The sequence below is a fragment of the Urocitellus parryii genome, chromosome 6, assembly GCF_045843805.1.
Source record: "Urocitellus parryii isolate mUroPar1 chromosome 6, mUroPar1.hap1, whole genome shotgun sequence".
NCBI classification, from domain to species: domain Eukaryota; kingdom Metazoa; phylum Chordata; class Mammalia; order Rodentia; family Sciuridae; genus Urocitellus; species Urocitellus parryii.
In genome coordinates this window covers 15,404,355-15,425,514 of record NC_135536.1, presented here as the reverse complement: position 1 = coordinate 15,425,514, position 21,160 = coordinate 15,404,355, and the positions used below count along the sequence as shown (strand labels likewise).

Genomic DNA, 21,160 nt, shown 5'->3' with positions numbered 1-21,160 from the left:
GAGCAGAGCTCTGGCCAGGCTCACTCACCTGGCCACATGCAGGAGAGGAGACGCACGGAGTCCCTGGTAACGTCCAAGGCTTGGTGCTCTGGCCCACCACTGCCCATGGGGCCATTTCACGTCCTACAGGTTGGCACATCAGTTTCCCACCAGTTCCAACCCAGTGTCATGAAGGGCAGTTAAGGGGTGACACTGTGACACCTAGTGTCCCTTGAGCAGCATACTCCGTGATACATAAAGCATCTTTCCCATCTTACACATGAAGAAACGGCCAGACGGCCTAAGGTCTCCAAGCCATGGATAGCCGAGGAGGACCCAAACCAGGTCACCCGACCTCAAGTTCAACTGGCTACCTTTGCCTGGAGCCCAACCACGGGAGCAGCGCCACGTGTCAGCAGTGGATTTTAGGATTTTAGGGTTTTAGGACTGGGGTAGTGGCTCAATGGTAGAGCACTTGCCTAGCCTGTGTGAGGCACTGGGTTCGATCCTCAGCACCACATAAAAATAAATAAAATAAAAATATTGGGTCCTCCGACAATTAAAAAAAATCATTTAAAAAAAAGAGAGAGAGAAGTGGATTTTACAGCAAGTCCATAGACACTGCCTCCATTTCTAGAAATTCCAAATTATGCTAAGATTTTAATGATAACTATCCCAGAAATTTAAATAGGAAAGAAGAACCTGAAGTACCCGAGAGCCCACCACGTCCTTAGCACTGCCCTCCAAGGTTGTCCCCTCGAACTTTTGGTCCAAACCTGTCAACTCTGGCTTTGCTCACAATTCCAACTCATCGTAGTGTCTGCTTCCTGGCCTCTAGATAGGTAGATGGGGTAGATGAAAACAGATTTCCAGAAGGAGGGAGAGGGCTTGCTATGAAACACGATAGACTGAGAACCAAGTAAAGAACAACAGAGAAGTCGGCCACATTCTTCTGTAAAGATACAGACCAGATTCGCAAGTATTTTAGACGTCGTGCACCAGACCATCTCTGTCCAAATGACTCCGCTCATCATGGTAGCTCCAGCACAGCCACAGAGCTATGATGAGGGACAAAAAAGATCTGTGCCAATAAAACTTCATTGACAAAAGCAGGTGGCAGGCCAGATCCGGCCCACAGTTGATCGTAGACGAAAGCTTCAAAGCCAGCACGGTGTTAGAAATTCGGGGCCATTTCCTAAAGATCCTGAACCTCTAAGGCTGTTAGGACACCTTGTATTACTAAGCAGCATGGTCTGTGATCATAAAATTCCACAGAATTGAGGAAATCTAAAAACAACTGGAAGTCTCAGAGCCTGCTTCCTTATTTTCATAGATGAAGAATGAATGCTCAGAGCCATTAACAGGTAACTAATGGCTGAATTTAAATGAGAACCAGAGTTTGACTCAACTTCGAACTTCTTCCCTCAGTCCATGTCTATTACTTTAGCCTTTTTGGTAACAACAGCCCAGAGGAAAAGCTCACTGAATGAAAACACTCTACTCCTGACGTGGTTAAGATTCTGAAATTGCTAAAAGACACAGTTTGTGTGTGTTTGCTTCTTCCTTCCATATTTTTATTGGGGCAGGATAAGTGTACACAATGGTGGGATTCGTTTATGAAGATGATTTTGCATCATCAAGACAAAGGTTGTAAATTAGTTTTCAGGTACTCAGAGGACATCAGTTCAGGAGTAGCACTAAAAATAAATTTCAAATGATTTAAAAAATCAATGTGAATGAAGTTCTTGTTCTCCCTAAGGGGTGGGAAATGAGCTACCACCCTCCACTAGGATAAGAAGACAAGCCTGTCACTGTGTTTGATAAGTTTGGACAGGTTCAGGGGAGCCCAAGAACCCGCCACGCACGGGCAGGCCTTGAGTCACTTCTCAAATTGCTGGACACCCCTTATTCGTTCAATGGCCTTCTCCAACTGAACCACAAAAGCCACCTTCCTCCTGCCTGTCCCTTTTTCGTTCATTAGAGATGTCTTCTGCTTCTTTTCTGAATTAATTAGGAAATAAAAATAGAACCCCTGACATGTTTATAAAGGTTCAGAGTGCTGGTTAAACATGAAAGAACAGAGGTTGGGAACACAGAGGTGACAAATTTTATTTCTGTGATGACAAGTGAGAGTCCTCCTGCCAGCTGGCCTTCGCAGCAGCCAGAAGCATGCACCTGTCCACAGAGGAGTCAGCGGGGAAGGGGGAGCCGGAAGGCCCTCTGGGGCTCAGTGGCCTTCTACGCCCTGCAAACGCGCTCTCACTGCTCTGGGTCACTGCACGGGGTTCAGGGTGGAGGGAGGCCTGACGGTTCTTGGCAGAGGACAAGATAGAGTGGTCCTGTCCCTGTTTACAAACCCTAGAGCAGGGCCCTGGTTTGGGGAGCTCATCTCTTCCCACCTCCCGCCACACAGGAAGGAGGGGAAGGGGTGGGGAGCCTGGTGCTCCTGAGTGTCCCTGGGATGTACTTGCGGCTCCACCGTCCTGCCAAAGGAAATGAGAAGCGATAAGTGATCGGCCCCCGATTAGATCAGCCACCTTGGGAAAGGTGCTGAGCCAGAGATATTTCACTGAAATAAGGAGAAACCTGGGAATAGATTTCTGGCAAGCAATCCCGGAGTAGATAGGGTCTGAATTGGAAATGGATTTCATGGGCAGATAAAGTCTAATAAATGGCAGGTCACTCAAAAATCATATATCATCAAGTCTCGTACAGTCTGTGAAGTTTGTTATCAATAATTTAACACGAGAAGAGCCGAGCCCTTAGCAAATATTTAATTTCAAAACATACCTCCTGATTTACTCTGATACAGTATACATAGTATATTAAAAATATATTGCGAGAAGCCAAATGCCAATAACGCCGCCTTCAGAAGATGAGCTGCTCTTGTTGATTTCCGAATATTCCATTAAAGAAGGCACCGGGCCCCCCCACCCGGAGTCAGTCCACCGGCAACTTCTAAATTGGGCTGAGGAAAAAAACGTGTGCACACAGACATGATCTGAGCTCCCATTCCCAGGCCAAGCAACATGCCAGATGCCACCTGTACAGGTGCTGGGGACGGGGATGAGGGGCCCCATCCGATGTGCTAGCTGCAGGAGGACAGGGCAACGGGCTCAACCAAGGTCTCCAGCAGCAAAAGAGTCAGGAAGCAAGAGAATTCTGTCCTCGGTCCCTGCATTTTTGTTGATCCCACTCTCCCTGCAGTGCTTGCTCGATCATTCCATCCGACCGACCCAAAGACCCTCCTCACCACTTCCTGCTTGAAATGTGTCCCCCCGGGCAGCCAGTGCCAGGGACACGGGTGCCAGGGAAATGGATGCTTTCTAAAGGAAGGGCAGTTCATTTAACCAAGTTAGCAGCAGAAGCATGACCTCAGTGTGGGCAGACCTGGCACACGGTAAACACTTCCCTAATAACATCTCAGGTCTTCTCTGGGGCGCTAAGGGCTGGTCAGGAATGCGTCTGGTGGCTGGCAGAGAGAGAACTAATGGGTGCTTCTAATTGTCCTCCACTCAGGAAGTGTTAAGGGGACACCTGAATTGGTAGCTGGAGGGAGCTATGGCCCCAGGACTCGACTCAGTGGTCTCAAAGGGCCCCTCCATTCAGTGGGGCTGGAACATCGTTGCCTTCGGCTCTCAGCAGGGAGATCTCCAAACACGCTCCATCCCTATGCTGGAGTCTCAACGGACAGCTTCTCTGGTGGTCCTACAGGCCGTGCCAGATGGGCCTGGCCCCTTCCCTCCCTGGGCTTGTCCACGCAGGCAAAGGGCAGCTCCAGACTCTTCCAGCTCCCCAAGTCCCTTCCCTTATGGCTAGATAATATGAACCTTGGTTTTTCTTCAGGTTGTCCTTTCTGGGGGAGGAAGGGTGTCCCAGAACCCTGAAACAAAAACCCCTCCTGCCACTTCCAGCAACTTGTCCCACACAGACACACCCGACAAGAGCCCCCAGAAGCTTGAGCACATGGGCCCAGGTGACAAATCTAAGTCCTTGGGTTCAAAGTGAGCTGCTAAGGACAGGTGGGCTAAGCTGGACTTGGCTTTTCCTTCATGACCACAATAGCCCTCTTTGCCTGTCTTGCATGACAAAATCCCACCTTCCCCCGGAGCCCACCAAGTGGGTCCCCAAGAGATACTGACTCCAGAAGATCACAGTTAAAAAATCACTGTAGCAGTGACTTTGAAGGACCTTGTCATCTGGACAGGCTCAGAGGTCAGCTGATGACCACCCTCTTGACCCTGCAGATTCCTGACCAAGACAGCATAAAGGGGTCTACAGTGTTTGCCCAGGGACTATAAACCCTGAGTGGGCTGAGGGTGGCGGGGAGCAGAAATGAACCCTAGAATGAGGACGAGTGAGGGGGCTTTACAAACTGCTCACCCCCCCACTTTTGCCCACGGCAGGTCCTCTCTCCAGTGCTGGTGAATTCTCTGCAAAACAAAGGCCCTGTCTGCAGCTCTTGGTTGAAGCCAAATACAAAGCCCAGCTCCAGAATATACAAACCACCAAGTATGTAAAAGTCAGCATTCTGGAGCCCGGAGGAACAGCCACACTCAGGTCCCTGGCTGCTGCTTAGGGATGGCTTTCTCTGCTGGCATCTACCGACTCAATTCAACCTCCTAGGGTATCAGTGCTCTCTAATGATCACTTCTTATTTTGGGTAAATAAGGCTTCTACTTTCAGAAGCCCAAGGCCATGTCGTGGGCACGTGATCAATTAATTGGTCAGAGAAATAACGTGGCCCACGATTCTGGGTTGGGACATCCACTGCCAAGTGTCTGAGAAAATTCTGTGGAGCTGGGGGCCGGCCGCTTACCCATTCACCCGATAAAGCCCTGGCTCTTGAAGCTCGGGTAAGTGGGAGGAGAATCAGGTGTTTGATTTTTGCACAAGGTCTCACAGAAGCAAACTCCACTCCCGAAGCCATAAACCACTTATTTTCAGTCTGTTCCTGATGCCTAGGATGAGTCCCAAGTAAATTTTCCAGAGACACCCATTTTAGTCAACTCTGGGAGCCCCAGAGCGGGGGGAAAAAATGTTAGAAATATCAAAACAGCCACGTGCTCCAGCGTTTAGCACTTTGTAGAACAATTTAAATTTAGTGCATTTAGACGACTTTATATTGACTAATTTAGAAAATTGTGCTTTAGCAGACTTAGCCGGCTGCTTTTCACTGCCAAACTAAATACTCCACTTTAAAATACACCCCTGCGTACTCATGTGATTTCTCCTTTTAGGCTAGGAATGTAATGTTGACATAAATGTCAAATAAAATTAATGAGAGAATGGGCCCTCCAATAGTACTCCTGTGAGGGGAATTGTTAGACGGGGACCTTTGAGCCCAAATGTATATATAATTATATAACACTCATATGAGGCAAGAATCTGAATGTTAAGCTTTAGCAAATTTATCACCTTTGTCAGAAATGCTGTTACCTACAAAAAAAAAAAAAAAAAAAAAAAAACAGGTTGCAAGTAAATTAAGATGAAAATACCATCAGATTAGAAGTCTGTCGCAGCCAGCTACTGCAGAATTGGAAGAGAGACCCATCTGCTGGGTAGAGCCCTTCCCTTATCTATAGAGCAGTCGGATCAGATGTCTGCGGCTGGGCCAGAGTACTTCCGCTGCTGATTTTGCAAATGGACCTCCTCCTGCCCTACCCAGCTCCCCTACCCTAGCCCTCCCAACCAGCCACTTGGGAACAGCAAAAATGGCAGTTAGAGCAATAACAGGTATTTTCACTCAATAGTCCAGGCCCTGGATCCTGGCAGAGTGGCTGCCTCCATTCGTTCTCTGATAGAACTACTTTGTATTTTATTTGCCGTCTCAAAAACTCTTCCCTGAGTAGAGTAGAATCACAGAAAATCACTCTCATCATTGAAAAGAGCCGTGTGTGGAGGAGGCAGAGCGGTGAGTCTTCTCTTGTCCTCATAAAAGGGCTTGGAGTAGAATTTCCTGCAGACACAGGGGAACCCTGCATTTACCCCGTGCCCAGGAAAAAGGCAGGCAGGACCCACGGGCAGCCAAGTTGACGTCCTGCTGCGAACTTGCAAATGTCCAGGGTGCCCAGGGAGGCCTGTGGGGAAGTGCTCTTTGTTTTTTATTTTTCACACTTCCGAATGGAATCCCAAGGACTAGATGCCATGGGTCACATTCCTCTTCCACGTTCTTTCTTTGGACACTGACCTCAGATATGAACACACGATTTTGAAAATGCATGATGTTGTCCCTAAATAGCCTGATAAGGATAGGTTTCTATTTCTTTCCAGCTACTTAGATACCTCGTCTCCTGGAAAACCCCAGAAAGACCAGCTTGCTCACCCTGAGGGTGGTAGGAACCAAGGAAGTCTCCAATGGTGGGAGTCCCAGAGGAAGCCACCAAAATCCACGGATTTCTTCTGACACTCACGTGTCCTTAAGCCGTGCACACAATTCCTATGGTGAGGGCAGGCCACAGAGAGAGCGCTAACGACATGACAGCCAAGGAAAGAAAACTACCAAGTTCAAACACTCACACACCTTTGTTTACTATGAGATGATCCTTACTGGGGATCATTTGGAATATCTGCCGAGGATCCGGGGAACATTCTCCATTTTCTTCTTCTTCTTCAGGCTATCAGTTCATAATGAACAAATATGGAAATTTTTCTGAGGGGGAAATCCAACTACCAAAATAACTCTTTCATAATTCATATGTGCAATCACAACGGTGATTAATAAAAACCTGAAAGAGTTTCTAAAAAGCCTAAAGCATTAATTACTCGGTTAGATGTCAGGGCTCCGTGAAAACCTATGACAGCAGGTTACTCAGGCAAATTAAATCATGTGAACTTGCGGTGGAAAAAGAGAAATCTTCCCATGGTGGATTTGTAGGCTGGTAAATGTGTGCTATCCAAGAGGGGTGATCAGCCCACAGATCTCCAAGGGCTCTATATTTCAACCTTGAAAGACGTATTAAAGGGGGGGGAAATGCCACTGCAAATTGAATTTATGCTGGGATGAAAGGTAATATGTCTTCTGAAAGCCCTAAAATGAATGAATGATATTATTTCCATTAAAGGGGGACTGACGTTCCTGGAGTGTCCATTGTGTCCCCAGCGCTGTCTGCTTAGCTGCTTCTGCTCTGTGATGCCACTGCTCCAGTTCTCCCTCAACTTCAGTGAAACTCCTTGATTGTTTTTTGCTAGCTCATCTTTCCTGGTCTGGTCTCTCTCTTAGAGGGCCTTCTCTGTTCTCTGCTCCTCTGTCGGGATGGACTTACCCACTTTGACAGCAGTAGACGTGACCTACATGTGATGGTAGTGGCACCCCGTCCTCCACAAAAAAATCTTAACTAAGCTTCTCCAGAAATCTTCACCATAATTGATTTTAAGAGTATCAGCAGAAGAGTCTCTACAAAAAAAGTTCAATGTCGTTAAACTTCTTATTTTCCTGTTGTTCTATTTTACTTGGCCACTGGCTGGGAAGAAATCAGCACTCCAGGTGCTGGACGCCCCTTTACTTGTTTTTCACAAATATGTATCCAGTATAGTAGTTTGTAGGAGTGTGTTTGCAAATGCAAAGTGTGATTTAAAAAAAGATGCTTTAACAAGGCCTCTGGCCTGGAGCTGGGCTTCACAGAGATGTCTACATTTCTAAGATAAGAGAAGTTACCAAGTGTTCTCCAGGGTAACATCTGGCAGGTGGAGGAGAGAAAGGGGAGAAGAAGCTCTCCCCTTCTCAGGTGTTGTCCTTGAAGGGTTAACTTGCCCAGAACAGTGGAAGGAAAAGCTGCTTTTATGTGAACTTCTGCAGACTGTGAACTTCTGAGCCCCTCCCCTTACATGCTGGGTAATTCTGAAACTACTCGGGGTTCAGGGGATTGATTGATTACAGCAAAAGCTGTGCCCTCTGAACCTGGCTGCAGCCAAATAAACCTGTTTCCTGCTATCTTCGGTGCCTTGCCTGTCTGTCCCTACCACATGATGACTCTCAGATTCCACGATTCTCCCTGGAGCTCTGCAGTGCAAGAGCCAGCTGCCTTCTGGACACATGCACAGGGACCTCAAACCTGGGCTCCATCACAGAGCCCTTGGTCTCCCCCAGCTGGCCCGAACTCATTCCCCCAAGTCTTCCCACCCTCAGGAAATGATACCACCTTCCAAAAGCCTAAAATAATCCTCCATTCCTCCCTTTCTCTCACCCTCCACTTCTAATCCGCCAGTGGTTCCTTCAGGCTCTACTTCCAAAACACTCCCTGAGTCTCCCCGCTCACTGTGCGCTTCTCCACAATACCCGGAGCCCCCTCTCCCAGACAACGGCCTCACGGCTCTCAATTGGTCTCTCCATTTCCACCCTCCACACAGAGGGTTCCTTTTAAAAATACAAATCTGATGTGGTGACTTCTTTGCTTAAAATCCTCTAGCCGTTTTCCATGATACCTGGAGTAAAACCCGTACTTCTCAGTAAGACCTGGCATGATGGGGCCCTGTCACTTCATCCCCTGGTCATTGAACAACTCACCAACCTCCAGCCACACGGGTCCTTCTTGTTGTCCTCAAACATGTGAGCTGGTGCCCACGCAGGGTCTATGCCCCATTCAGCTAGCCCCTTATATCCAGAGGACCCTTCCCTGGCCACCCTGGTCATCCTGGTCTCACTAGCACCCCTTATTGTTATTTACCTTGTATGGTTATTTTCTACCTGATCATAGTGAGAGAGGAATTTGGAGATAAGGGAGAGATATTAAGTCTCAAAGGAAACCCCCGGGAACCACTGACATGCAGAAAAAGTACCCATGAACAAGTGCAACTCCTGATACCACCTTGAGTCACGCCCTTAACTTTGCCCTCCTCTGCAAGACGTAATGTGAGAGTAATGCTCAAGCCCGGGGAAAACTGGTGCGAAATTGTGTAGCTCCACCCTGGTTCTGACTGCAGTCCAGCCCCTAGCAACTGTCCCTCTATAAATACTAACACCCCACTCCAAGAGGTTGCTGTCTTTCCCTTGGAGATGGCCTGCATCCTCCCTTGAATATGTATCTTGCTTGATTCCAAAGGTATCTCCTGAGATTGCCCCCATTCTCCCTTGAATATGTATCTATTTCCTAAATAAACCTCCATTTATGCCTTTGATTGGCATGTGCTGGAATTCTTCTCTGTCAAGGAATCCAAGGACCCCACTGGTCCTGAGTCCAGTTCTCCCTTCTCTCCTTCTTTGGAGACATCTCTTCTCCTGAGACGATAGCTTAGATATTCATCTATTTAGCTGTTTCTTTGTCTTTTGAATCATAGAGTAGCCGGAACCCTGGCCATCTTTCTCTGCTCTCACTGCTACCAAACAATAGTAACTCAAGAAGCACACAAAGGAATAAATAAATATCTCTCTCTCATTTTTCTTAATTTTATGAGATAAAATAAAATTAATTTTATGAGATAAGATAAAATTATTCCTATTTTGAAGAGGAAATATTGAAGACTCCAGGGTTAAGTGAGAGGTCATTCAGGTACCTGGAGGCAAAGCCAGGATTGGAGCCAGAAATTATCTGACTCCACCTCATCTTTCCAGATACGGGATAAATATTCTAGAGAAGTCTAGAAAATCAAGAATAAGAACTCTGCTCTTAAGATTTTCCAGAAACAGTCTGTCTGGAAACATGTATTAGACTCAGGATTTCTTCATTGACCTTATTTATAAAGTCGGTGTACAAAATGAGTTTCTAACAGAGATAATAGAAGAAATTGTTTCTTGGGCTGGGGCTGTAGCTCAGTGGCAGAGCGCTTGCCTATCATGTGAGAGGCATTGGTTCGATCCTCAGCACCACATAAAACATTATAAAGGCATTCTGTACAACTACAAGAAACTTAAAAAAAGGAAGAAGAAATTATTTCCTTCCAGATTACAAGAGATTACCTGAGATGTCCCTTAAAAGCTCATGTATGAGAAAATGTACGAATTTTCAGAGGTGAAATGATTAGATTATGAGAACTATGACCTCATGGGTGGCTTAATTCACCGGATTAACTGGTAGATTGTGGCTGGAGGAAGTAGTTCACTGGGGGTGTGCTGTGGGGGTTTACATTTTGTCCCTGATGAACTCAGTTCTCTCTCTGCTTCCTGGCTGTCATGTCCTGAGCTGCTTTCCTCCGCCATGATGTTCTGCCTCACCCTATCCCAGAGCTATGGAGTCAGCTGACCAGGGACTGAACCTCTGAAGAGCTATAGAGTCAGCTGACCAGGGACTGAACCTCTTAAACCATAAGTCAATATAAGTTTTTCCTCCTGTACATTTTCTTGTCAGGTCTTTTAGACATAGCAATGGAAAGCTGACCAAAACACTCCTGGATGGTTGTTTTTCAGGACAACCACATGGAGTATTACAAGAATACAGTCAAGAATTAAGGACCAAAAAGTAAAGTAAAATAAAATACTTTTTTTTAAAAGGAAAATTCTGACTGGGGTTGTAGTTCAGTGGTAGAGCACTTGCCTAGAATGAGTGAGGCCCTGGTTTCAAGCCCCAGTGTTGCAAAAAAAGCTAAAAAGGGTTAAGGGCCATATAACAGACAAGAACTCTACTGAAAATTAGGCAAAGGAAGAAAACAGGTGATTTTTAGATGGTCCCCATCCCTCCTCTGTACGATTCTTTGACCTAATCCTTGTTATCATGAATTGCCCTCCAGGATCAAGACAGCTCTCCCCCAACGACATGTTCCCTAAGGACTGTGGCCTGATTTTATTCCTGGGGGAATACACTGGCTCCATTACTGGTGTAAGCTGAGTGCAGGGACATAACACTATTTCTTCTAAATCAAATTAAATTTGGATCCTAATGCCTAACTTACTAGAAATTGAACTTTTCTTATGTTTTTAGGCAACTTCCCCATTTGTAGGGTCAGAAAAACATGTTGAGGGCTTACATTCTCCCAAAGAATAGGAGAGAAGTCTATGACCTCGGTTCCCAGGGCCACTGGCATGATGCTCACTGTCCAATTCTTCCCTGTACCTGCTCCAAGTGGAGTCCTTAGTTGTGACTTCCAGGGTCATGGTGCTTGATATTAAGTCCCTCCAAATCCATGGTGCTTGATGTTAAGTCCCTCCAGATCTATGGTGCTTGATGTTAAGTCCCTCCAGATCCACATGCCGCCCATCAGAGTCTGTACCTGTGTTTGTCTGCCGCAGGACAGTGTGCAGGGGGCATGGGTCTTTGCTGTTCCAGAGATTGCCCTAAATTCCCATCCTCTCTCCCAGAATCAGAGAAGTCCAACAGCCCCTCAGCATCTCTCCCGTCCTAAAAACAGCGAGCCGTTTTTGTGTCCTCAATTCCAGCATGTGCCTTTATCATACCCTCAACCTCCATCTGGTTTCCTGAAGAAAATCTGAGTGGTGGTTGACTTCTAGGTATCTGAAAACCCAACATTCAGCCTCAGGATACAGAGAAATCGTAACAAGCCTCTGAGACAAGAATACAAACATTTCACTCTTTTCTTGGGAAGGAAGAAAGAAAGCTAACTCTTTCAGGTCTTCTGCCTCGGCGAGAATAAAACATGCACTAATGGGCCCGTCAAGCGTCAGACCATATGTTCCCCCTTCTACTTTAATAATCTCAACAAATCTCACGGCGGCACAAGTCCTCTTTCTGTGGGAGGTATCTCAATCATGATTTGCACCCTGGCTTTCTTTGCAAGCATGTCTCTGTATTTTCAACTGCCTGGCACACGTCTCCCAGGCCATACACACCCTGCAAACTCGGCACATCCAAAATGAATCTCACCATTTACTTTCTAGTCTTTTCTTCCATGAGCTCTCTTTCAATTAATGGTCATGCATACAGCAGGCACATAGTCATAAATCAGGATATAAACAAATGAACAGCTTCCTAGAGAACACAAACTCTAGCCTAACCATGAAACCTCAAGTGAGCTGTTGTTAACCTCACCTTTCCAAACAACTTTGTTGGGCTATAACTGACCATTTAAAAAGTACATGGTGATGAGTTTTTTGTTTGTTTGTTTGCATTTTAGTGCTTGGGATCTGAACCCAGGGCCTCATGCATGCCAGGCAAGCACTTTACCACTGAGCCACATCCCCAGCCCCACCATGGTAAGTTTTAACACAGGAATACAACTGTGCAATTACCACGTCTAAGTCTCCTCCTGCCCCTTTAAACCCTCCCCTGCCATCTCAGGGCAGACACCTCTCTGCTTTCTGTCCTTGTGCATTAGTTTGAATTTTCTAAATTGTGAATATATATATATATATATATATATATATATATATATATATATATATATATATATATCTTTTCCAGTTCTATTTCCTTCACTCAATACAATTATTTCAAGATTCTTTCATGTTGTGTGTATTGATAGCTCACTTTTATTGCTGAATAGCAATCTATAGTCCAAAGCTATAGCAATTCACCTTTCCGTCACCTGTAGATGGGCGTATCTGGTTTGGAATTATTTTAAATACAGCTGCTATGAAAACTTGCTTTGTGTGAATGTATGCATTCATTTCTCTTAGACTGGGATTCTCTATGATTGGAAAGGATAGATCACGTAGTGAGTGTGTGTTCACCTTTTTAAGAAACTGCCCAACTGTTTTGCAAGTGGTTAGACCATTGTACCTTCCCACCAGCAGCAGGTAAGAGCATTGGTTTCTTTACGTCTATGCCAGCATTTAACATGGGCATTCTTTATCATTCTGTCCATTCTAACACGGGGTGGGTATCACCTTGAACGTCAAGTCCCCAATGACTAACGATGGTGAACATTTTCCCTTTGCTTATTGCCTTCCGTCTGTTTCTCTGGTGAAGTGTCTAGTCAAATCATTTCTCCATTGGTTATTGGCCATCTCACAGTTCAACGTTCGTTTCTTGTGAACCCTTTCCTCTAGTCCCGCTCAACTCCTAACCCCCTATGCCCACGCCACACACTGTCCTCTAAGCTTTTGTGGATATTGTCCCCTTTGCTTCCAATCACTCAACACCTTCTTTGCCCACAGCTGCACCCACCCAAATTCTGTTATCCTTCAAGACCCAAAGGAGGTGCTACGTCCCTCCTCAGCCATCCCACAGCCCAGTTTGAGAATAACATCCTCTTCTTCTGAACAGTCTAAAAACTCTGCTGTTTGTTCTCTTTCTCCTGCCATTTCTTTCTATCTTAATTTTACATATTGTTGTTTTGAAGGAAAAAAAAAAGTGCTTATAAACAATATCTGCTTTATTATGTGTATATCAGAGACATCTATTACCCCAAATCTCTGAGATTTGCTTTACCCCGATTCATTCATTAAACAAGTATTTACTGAGCATCTACTATGGGCTCAGGCATTTGCAGAGACACTTGGGTTACTATTTCAGTGAGCAAAACATATTCCAAAAACTTCCCCCCTTTATAGAGCTGACATTCTAACAGGGGGAAATAGACGATAATAATAATAATGAATAAATAATGGATATGACAGATAAGCAAATCAAATAGTTGCTAAAAGATGAAGAATGTTTGGCCATAGAAAAAGTAGAGTAGGAAGACAGATAGTGTGGGTGGGACAGGTGGCAATTTTAAACAGTGTGATCTGGGTAGGTTTAAATGAGAAGCAACATCTGCATGATGGGGGAGTGGGGAGCATGGGGTTCCCAGGGCCGACTTACTTGTTTTTCTAGTTTTACAATCTTCCTCTGCGCTACAGACTGTGGGCCTTGGGGGCAAGATCTCTCTCTGACTCCGCTTGGTGTTTCCCCTCTCAAATGACTTCTCACCAGCGCTTGGCACAGGGAGGGGAACAAGAATATCTGTTGTGTGGTGAATGTATGATCGAGTGAATGCATGAACGAACGGACAGGCTTCCAATCTGCTGGGAAGACGTCCAAAAATATAAAAGCAGAAGTAGGAAGTGAGAAAAGAGAAGAGGAGGTGATTCTGAGATAAAGGATGCAAAAGAGCTGTGGGTGAAAAGGAAAAAGAAAGAAAAAAGTCAGCAAAGCATCTCTCGATGGAAACTTTCCATGGACTCTGGAGCCTTTGGATTTCCAATCACAAAACCAGTGTCAGAAGAGGGTGTGGTCGGGCTGGGGTGTGGCTCAGTGGCCAAGGCCCTGGGTTCGATCCCCAGTACTACAAAAATAAAACAAGGTGACTTCAGAAGATGGTGGGGTCTGCGTGCTCATGATCCCTTGGCATGAGGCTGCTGAGGACTATGCAGCCCCCATAAGTCAGCTCCTCAACAGCTCAACTGTGAGTACCTGCCTGATCGTGATTCCAAACCTGCGTGCCATCTTGAAATAGACAGACGAAATATACACCATGTTTTTGTTTGTTTATTCCAGTATCTTGGAAAAAATTTAATTACCAAATGCTGGGGAGGGGGACAGTCTCAAACTAAGCATCCCAAACAAGTGCCGCCTTGGACGCTGGCCCGGATTCTGGTACTTTCTCTGCCTCAGTGCGCCTCCACCTCTATCAGTATTTATTTGCTGAAGATAACACACCGGATTTGAGTCTAACCTTTTAAAGTCAATACGAAGGGGGGAAATGTGGCCAATTACACAACCCAGTGGCCACACCATACAAACAATGTGCTTCTGAAGGCCTCTGTAAAGAACTCGTGGATGTGTTAGGGTTCTCAGGAAAACCAAACCAGTAGACGTACAGACATACATTTTGAGAGAGATTTACTCTAAGGAATTTGGTCATATGATTGTGGAGGAGGGTCAGTCTCAAAATCTTTAGGCTGCGGCTGAAGACCTAGGAAGGAGGTGACGTCACAGCTCAAGTACAAAGGCCACGGGGAGCCCAACTTTGCTTTTTCGTAGGAGACCTCGGTTTTTTTCCTTCTCTTCGGCAGATTGGATGAGGCTCATGTACATTACGACCACTTTCCGTAAAGTCTACTAATTTAAATGTTAATCTCATCTAAAGAGTACCTTTACACCAATATCTAGGGTGGTGTTTGGCCAAATATCTGGGTATTGTGACCTAGGCAAGTTGCACAGAAAATTAATCATGACACTGTAAATCCATCTTTGCAAACTTAAATGTCCACAGGAGCCAAGCAGGTAAAGTAACTAAGTGAATCTAGTGTCAGATGACAGGAAATGGTGGGGACTGGGGTCAACTAGAAGGCATGTGTCTCGCTTATAGGCAATCATATTCAAAAAAATTTAAACCTCTGTTTGGGAGAAGCAACATCCATCTCAAAATAAAAAAAGCCACTGGGCGTGGTAGCACATGCCCACTTGTCTATAATTTCAGTGTCTGCCATGGGTGGAAGGATTCACAAGTTCAAGGACAGCCTCAGCAACTTAGTGAGGCCCTAAGCAAATAAGTGAGACCCTGTCTCAAAATATAAAGAAAAAATAAATAAATAAAATGGGCTGGGGATATGGCTCTGTGGTTAAATGTCCCTGGGCTCAATCACTGGTACCAAAAAAGTCCAACCTTGGATAAAGTAACAAATGTAGTGGAGCACATAGGGGATTTTTGTTTTAGCATCCATCACTATAATAATACCACTCAAAGTCACTAAGATGAAGCACAATTGAGTGAGAACTTCAGTCTGACATCATGTCAGATATTGAGCTCTCTAACAATGGGGTTCTACTCAGGAATGGTCATCCTCCACAGATATCCCCTTGTTAGCCACATGTTTGGTCAGTGTTGGTACATCCAAGGCTAAACTCCTAGTCAGCCACTCTCCCGTATTATTAGGTAAGGATGAAGATATGATGTAAGACACAGCAGGACTGTGGGTCAGAGATACCATCTCCACAAAGAAGTGCTTAGCAAAGCTAGAGACCCAAATAAAAGGCATCCAGTTCCCATGGCCCGAGCCCATCACTCTCTGAATAAACAATAACTTCAGGACAACTGAATATACAGACAAATGGGCCGTCAAGTTTCCAAGATTGACATTCTTCTAGACTGGAATTTTGTAAAATATAATCGAACACATCTTTTAGAGAGCGAATGATGTCTAGCCTGCAGTCCTGTCACTTCTTGGTGTGACTCAGATTAACTAGTTGCAAAACACATGCCACAAATGAAAGGAGGTGCTGTATAGGATTATTAACTGTGAAACCTTTTAAGATTGGGAAACAGCTACCAAAAAAAATTAAATAATTTGAGACTATTTGATCCCTAGCCATTTTTGAGTGTGTGTGGCAGTAACTAAGGAGCAGAGCAGACTGTTCCCCATGTGTACCCCGAGAACTTGGGACCAGCCCCAGATCGTCTTTGTAGTAGATGATGTGTTCTATCTCTAGAAAAGATGCACTCTTCTTTCGAGACCACTGTGAAACCAACTGACTAAACCATTTCAAGTTTACCTGAAGGTGTGGGTCACTTAAAAACACAGTGATCTTGAGGGGACATTTAGTAACCTCCACAAAACCAAAGGACTGATGAAAATCCAATCTGTCTCATTAGAAAATCTCAGGATGGCAAAATAAATGACCAGGCTTAGACAAGTTCTCAGTCACTGAGGACGGACAGGAGAGAGAGAGAAGGGTCTCCTAAGGACTGTGACTGATGTTCCTTGTGATCCAAGAATCCCCAGGCCCACGTGGACCTTCCAAACAGTTCACAGTCCCAGTGTGAACTGCACCGGGACGGGGAGGGGGCGGTAGGGGGGTCAGGGGTGATGAGGAACAAGTGCACCCAGCAGAGGTCTGCAGAGCCACGCAGCAGCACCAGGCAGCGTACGTGAGAGACACTGTCAAGGCCAACCCAGGACAGGAAGTTGGCTGCTTTCTACCTGAAACCACTTAGCAGCAGCAGTCCAGAGGCAGCTTCTTAAAATCTGCCAAGAGAATGAAGCAAGGGGCAGGTGGGGGGCTCACGCTTCTTGTGATTTTTATTTTTAACAATAAGCCCATCCTGAGAAGGGCTGTGTAGCCTGTACTCATATCCCCAGGCTCCAAAGGCTATTTTAAGAGCACCCTGCCTCTGCTCAAAAGAGGAAGAGAAACTCGGTGCCCTCCAGCTCCTTGGAGCTTCCCCTCTCCTCCCCTTTCCAGGGAGGCTAGAGGGAAGGCAGCAGGGCTACGGCAGGCAGAGGTGCTTGGCTCCGGCGAGGGGCTGATGCCCGCAGGGTCCAGGCTTCCTTGGCAGACAAGCAGTGGAACGAGAACCTGCCCAGAGCTGGAGGGCGGCAGCAGTAACTCAGTGGTGGAGCGCTGGCCTGGCACACGTGAGACACTGGGTTCCATCCCAGCAGGTCATGGCGGACAAAGAGAGAGAGCTGGACATGGCACCCAAGTAGACAATATCAGTTGAACATACCTGCTGTAGATGCTAGACCAGAGAAAACAGTTAAAATACTTAAAAAAAAAAAGGCAGAGTAGTTGGGATAGATGTCAATCAAATTTCAAATGTCCCTTAAACCCTGGTCCTGGGCCCTGCAGTTTACTGAAAGTGCACAAGTCATCATTTCTGCCCTCAGAGAGTTCACATAAACCCACAAGGACAAGGAGGACGAGAGAGGAGAGGACCGCAGATGACAGATGTCAAGCAATCTCTGGAAGACCGAGATGTGTGGAGGGACAATAGCCAAAATTGGGCACAATGGAGTTGACACCAAAATTCTAGCCGAGAAGAAAAAATTGATCAGAATTAAATGGAAGGTGGGAGTGAGTGTGGGCTTGACCCTGCGGTAAAGTTAGATCCTCTTCCTCTACCCCTACCCCCCCCACACACACACACCTTGAGGACCACAGCTCTGAAGGGAGCAGGGGTGACCCAGCCTCAACACAGAGGGTGAACCTTTAACTCCTGTAATGAACCTCAGCATCCTGGGCCCCTTGCCCACCTGGCTCTCGGAATACCAGCACCCAGGCCTACATTCCCTCCTCAACACGAGGAGACCCATCCCTGGGGAGAAGCCATGGCCTCAGAAAACTCCTGAGAGATCCTGAAATTTGAAGACACTGGCTCCACCCACCAAGGCCTCAACAGAAACAGCCTTAGTCCATGAACCCCAGTTAAGTTACACTGAAGCAACAGTTTCCAATAAACTCTTCAGAACCACACTTTTCAATAAGAAGAGAAACTCAAAGATCACCAGGAATCTGCAGAAAGTCTCCACTGTGAAAGTTAGATACCAAAACTCATAGAGAGAGAGAGAGAGAGAGAGAGAGAGGAAAACACCAAAAAGATTCTAATTCTCTTAGAGAAAAAAAGAAGCATCCTTTTGTTAAAAAGAGCAGAATTTTGTAAAAGAAACAACTGAAGAAAAATTAAAAGTTTTTGGAAATAAAAAAAATATGAAGGAAAAAATTAAAACTCCATTAAATGATTTGTAAATAAAGTGAAGGAAATGATCCGGAAAGTAAGATAATCAAGATAAGAGATAATCAAGACAAGAGAACAAAAAATAAAACAAAAAGCTCAGCTCAACATTCAACTAATAGACTTTCTAAGAGTTCAGAGGAAACGATCAGAAGAAAACAACTAAACACAAACACGAAAGAAAGCAAATGTGTAAACAAAACCACAAAGTCCACAGAAAACTTCCCCAGAACCAGAGCCATTCTTCTTCGAATTGCAAGACCTTGTTAAATCCACAGCAGAATTATTTATAAAGACACAAGGTCAGAGTGCCATGTGATTTCACATCAGGGATAAAATTAAGACTCTGAGAGCTTCCAGAGAGACAAGATGTGTTCGCAGAGCGACGATAACAGTCAAAATGGCATAGGGTTTCCCAACAGCAGCAATGGAAGCTGAAGTCCACAGAGTACTGCCTTCGAAATGTCCAGGGAGGATGATTATAAACCTCACCAAACTCCTGATCAATAGGGAAAACAGACTTGAGATTAAGTTCTTGGAAAATTGACCTCCAGTGTCTTGGTCCATTTTATGTTGTTATAACAAATACTTGAAGCTGGGTCTTCTATAAGGAGAGGTATTTGGTTCACGATTCTGGTGGCTGGAAGATCCATATAGCATGATGTTGACCTTCTGCCGGTGTCCCCCAGCTATGTCCCAATATGGTGGAAAAGCAGCCAGGGAAGCTGTGAGCACAGAAGAGACCAAGCACATGATTTATGACCCTCCACTCTCCTGAGAACCAACCCAGTCACGTTTCAAATTCTGAGTGTGCTATACGTGTGCGGGTGCATGAGCACCCTGGATTACACTCTCAGTGGATGTGGGGAGTTTCCAGCTGGGCTGCTGTCAATGATGCTGCTATGAACACTCCCATCCATAATCTTGGGTACATGGTCCTCCATTTTCACTGAGTCTATCGGACAGGAGAGAACCTATGACTCACAGAGTCCTCCTATGTTCAATGTCATGAGATAATACTAATTAGCTTTCCAAAGTGGTTCTAGCAAGTACACGCTCACCGCCAGTGTGTGAGAATTCTCATCTCCCCAGATCCTCACCACTGCTTGGTACTGCACGTCGCTTTTAATCCTAGGCCTCGTGGTGGGTACACAGGCACATTTCCTCTGGTTTCTCATTTCCGCTCCCCAGAAGACTTTCCAAGTTCAGCAGCTTTTCACCTGTGTGTTGGACATTTGGAAGTCCTCTTTTGGAAAGTCCTGATTTAAACCTCTTCTTGCCCATTTTTTATTGGGCTATTTTATCTTTCTTTTATTGATCTGTAGGAATTCTTTGTATATTCTTCATATAAGCCTTTTATAAATTATGGATGTGCCAAATATCTCTAAATTGTCTTTTACTCTCTCAATTGTGTGTTTCGGTGAGCAAGAGTTCTTCATTCTAGTACAGTCCTATTTTATCTGACTTTCCATTTATAATTGGTTGTTTTAGATTCTATAAAGGAATTTTTTTTTCAAACCAGAATCATGTTGTCTTCTGGATGTTTTATTGTCTTGTTTTTCATATTCAGATGCAGACTTCACCTGGAATGTATTTTGGTGTGTAATGGAAGCTGAGATCAAGATTTATGACTTTTTTACATTGATATCCAAGTGTCCCAGAACTGTGTACAAAAAAGACTGTCCCATCCTCACTCTCCTGTGGGACCATTTTTATCATCGCCACCATATCTGTATAAGCCCCAGCCTTTTTGGACTCTTTTCTTTTTTACTTTTGGTGCTGGGGATTGAACCCAGGGACTTGTGTATGCAAGGCAAACACTCTACCAACTGAGCTATAGCCCCAGCCCTTGGGATCTGTTTTTTCCCACTGTCTGCTCTCTCCTGCTCCAACCACCCCAGCCTAAGAAGACATCCTACCATCTGATACGGCAAGTCAGACTGACATCTTTTAAAACCTAAATTTCCATTTGATGAGCACCACATATTCCTCCATTTATTTAGGTTTTTAATCTCTCTCAATAATAGGTTTTTACATATTTTGTTATATTTATTCCTAGGTATTTGATTATCTTTTTTTAAATTTTTTTTTTTAGTTGTGGACTATACCTTTATTTTTTATTTATTTTTTTATGTGGTGCTGAGGATTGAACCCAGCACCTCACACACATGAGGCAAGTGCTCTACCACTGAGCCACAACCCCAGCCCCATTTGATTATCTTTTTTCTAAAGGAAACTCATTTCCTAGGTGTTTATTACTGTTAAGTACCTAGTGCTGCCCCCCTCCAAAGGAAAAGAGAAAGAAATGCAATTTGTTTATCTTGAATCCAGAAAACCTGCTAAGTACACTTTTTAGTTGCAACAAATTAACTAAGATTTCTTTTGAATTTCCTATATGCACAGTAATTTATTCTCCCAATAACTAGTTTTATTTATTCCTTCCTGAGCCGAATACCTTTATTTCATATTCTCCTTGCCTCATTACATAACTAGGAGCTGCTATGCAATGATGGATACAAGCAGTGATGATCATATATTTGTCTTTCTCCTACTTTCTAAGGGAAAGTTTGAACATGTCATTTATTAAATATGATGTTTCCTACTCTTTAAAAATGACACAGGAAATTTTTGTAGATGTTCTTCCAAGACTAAGAAAATTTCTCCTTGCTAATTTGCCAAGAATATTCCTTTTAAATCATCAGGAATAAACGCTGGATAACCCGATATATATTTTCTCCATCACTTGAGATAATCATATGACTTTTTCTTCATTCTGTTAATGTACGGACTTCTATTAACTGATTCTCAAATATATCACCCTAACCTTGCATTTCGGGAAAATAGCCAACTTGATCATGATGTAGTAATTTATTGCTGGATTTATGCTGCTAGTATTTGGTAGGATTTTGAATTT

At 44.7% G+C, this 21,160-nt stretch overlaps 1 protein-coding gene across 1 annotated transcript in view; it reads right to left on the bottom strand.

The window, feature by feature from the left end:
• The window catches only part of Foxn3 (forkhead box N3), a 384,721-nt gene that overhangs the window by 340,892 nt on the left and 22,669 nt on the right, over window positions 1-21,160 (bottom strand). The window lies entirely within an intron of this gene.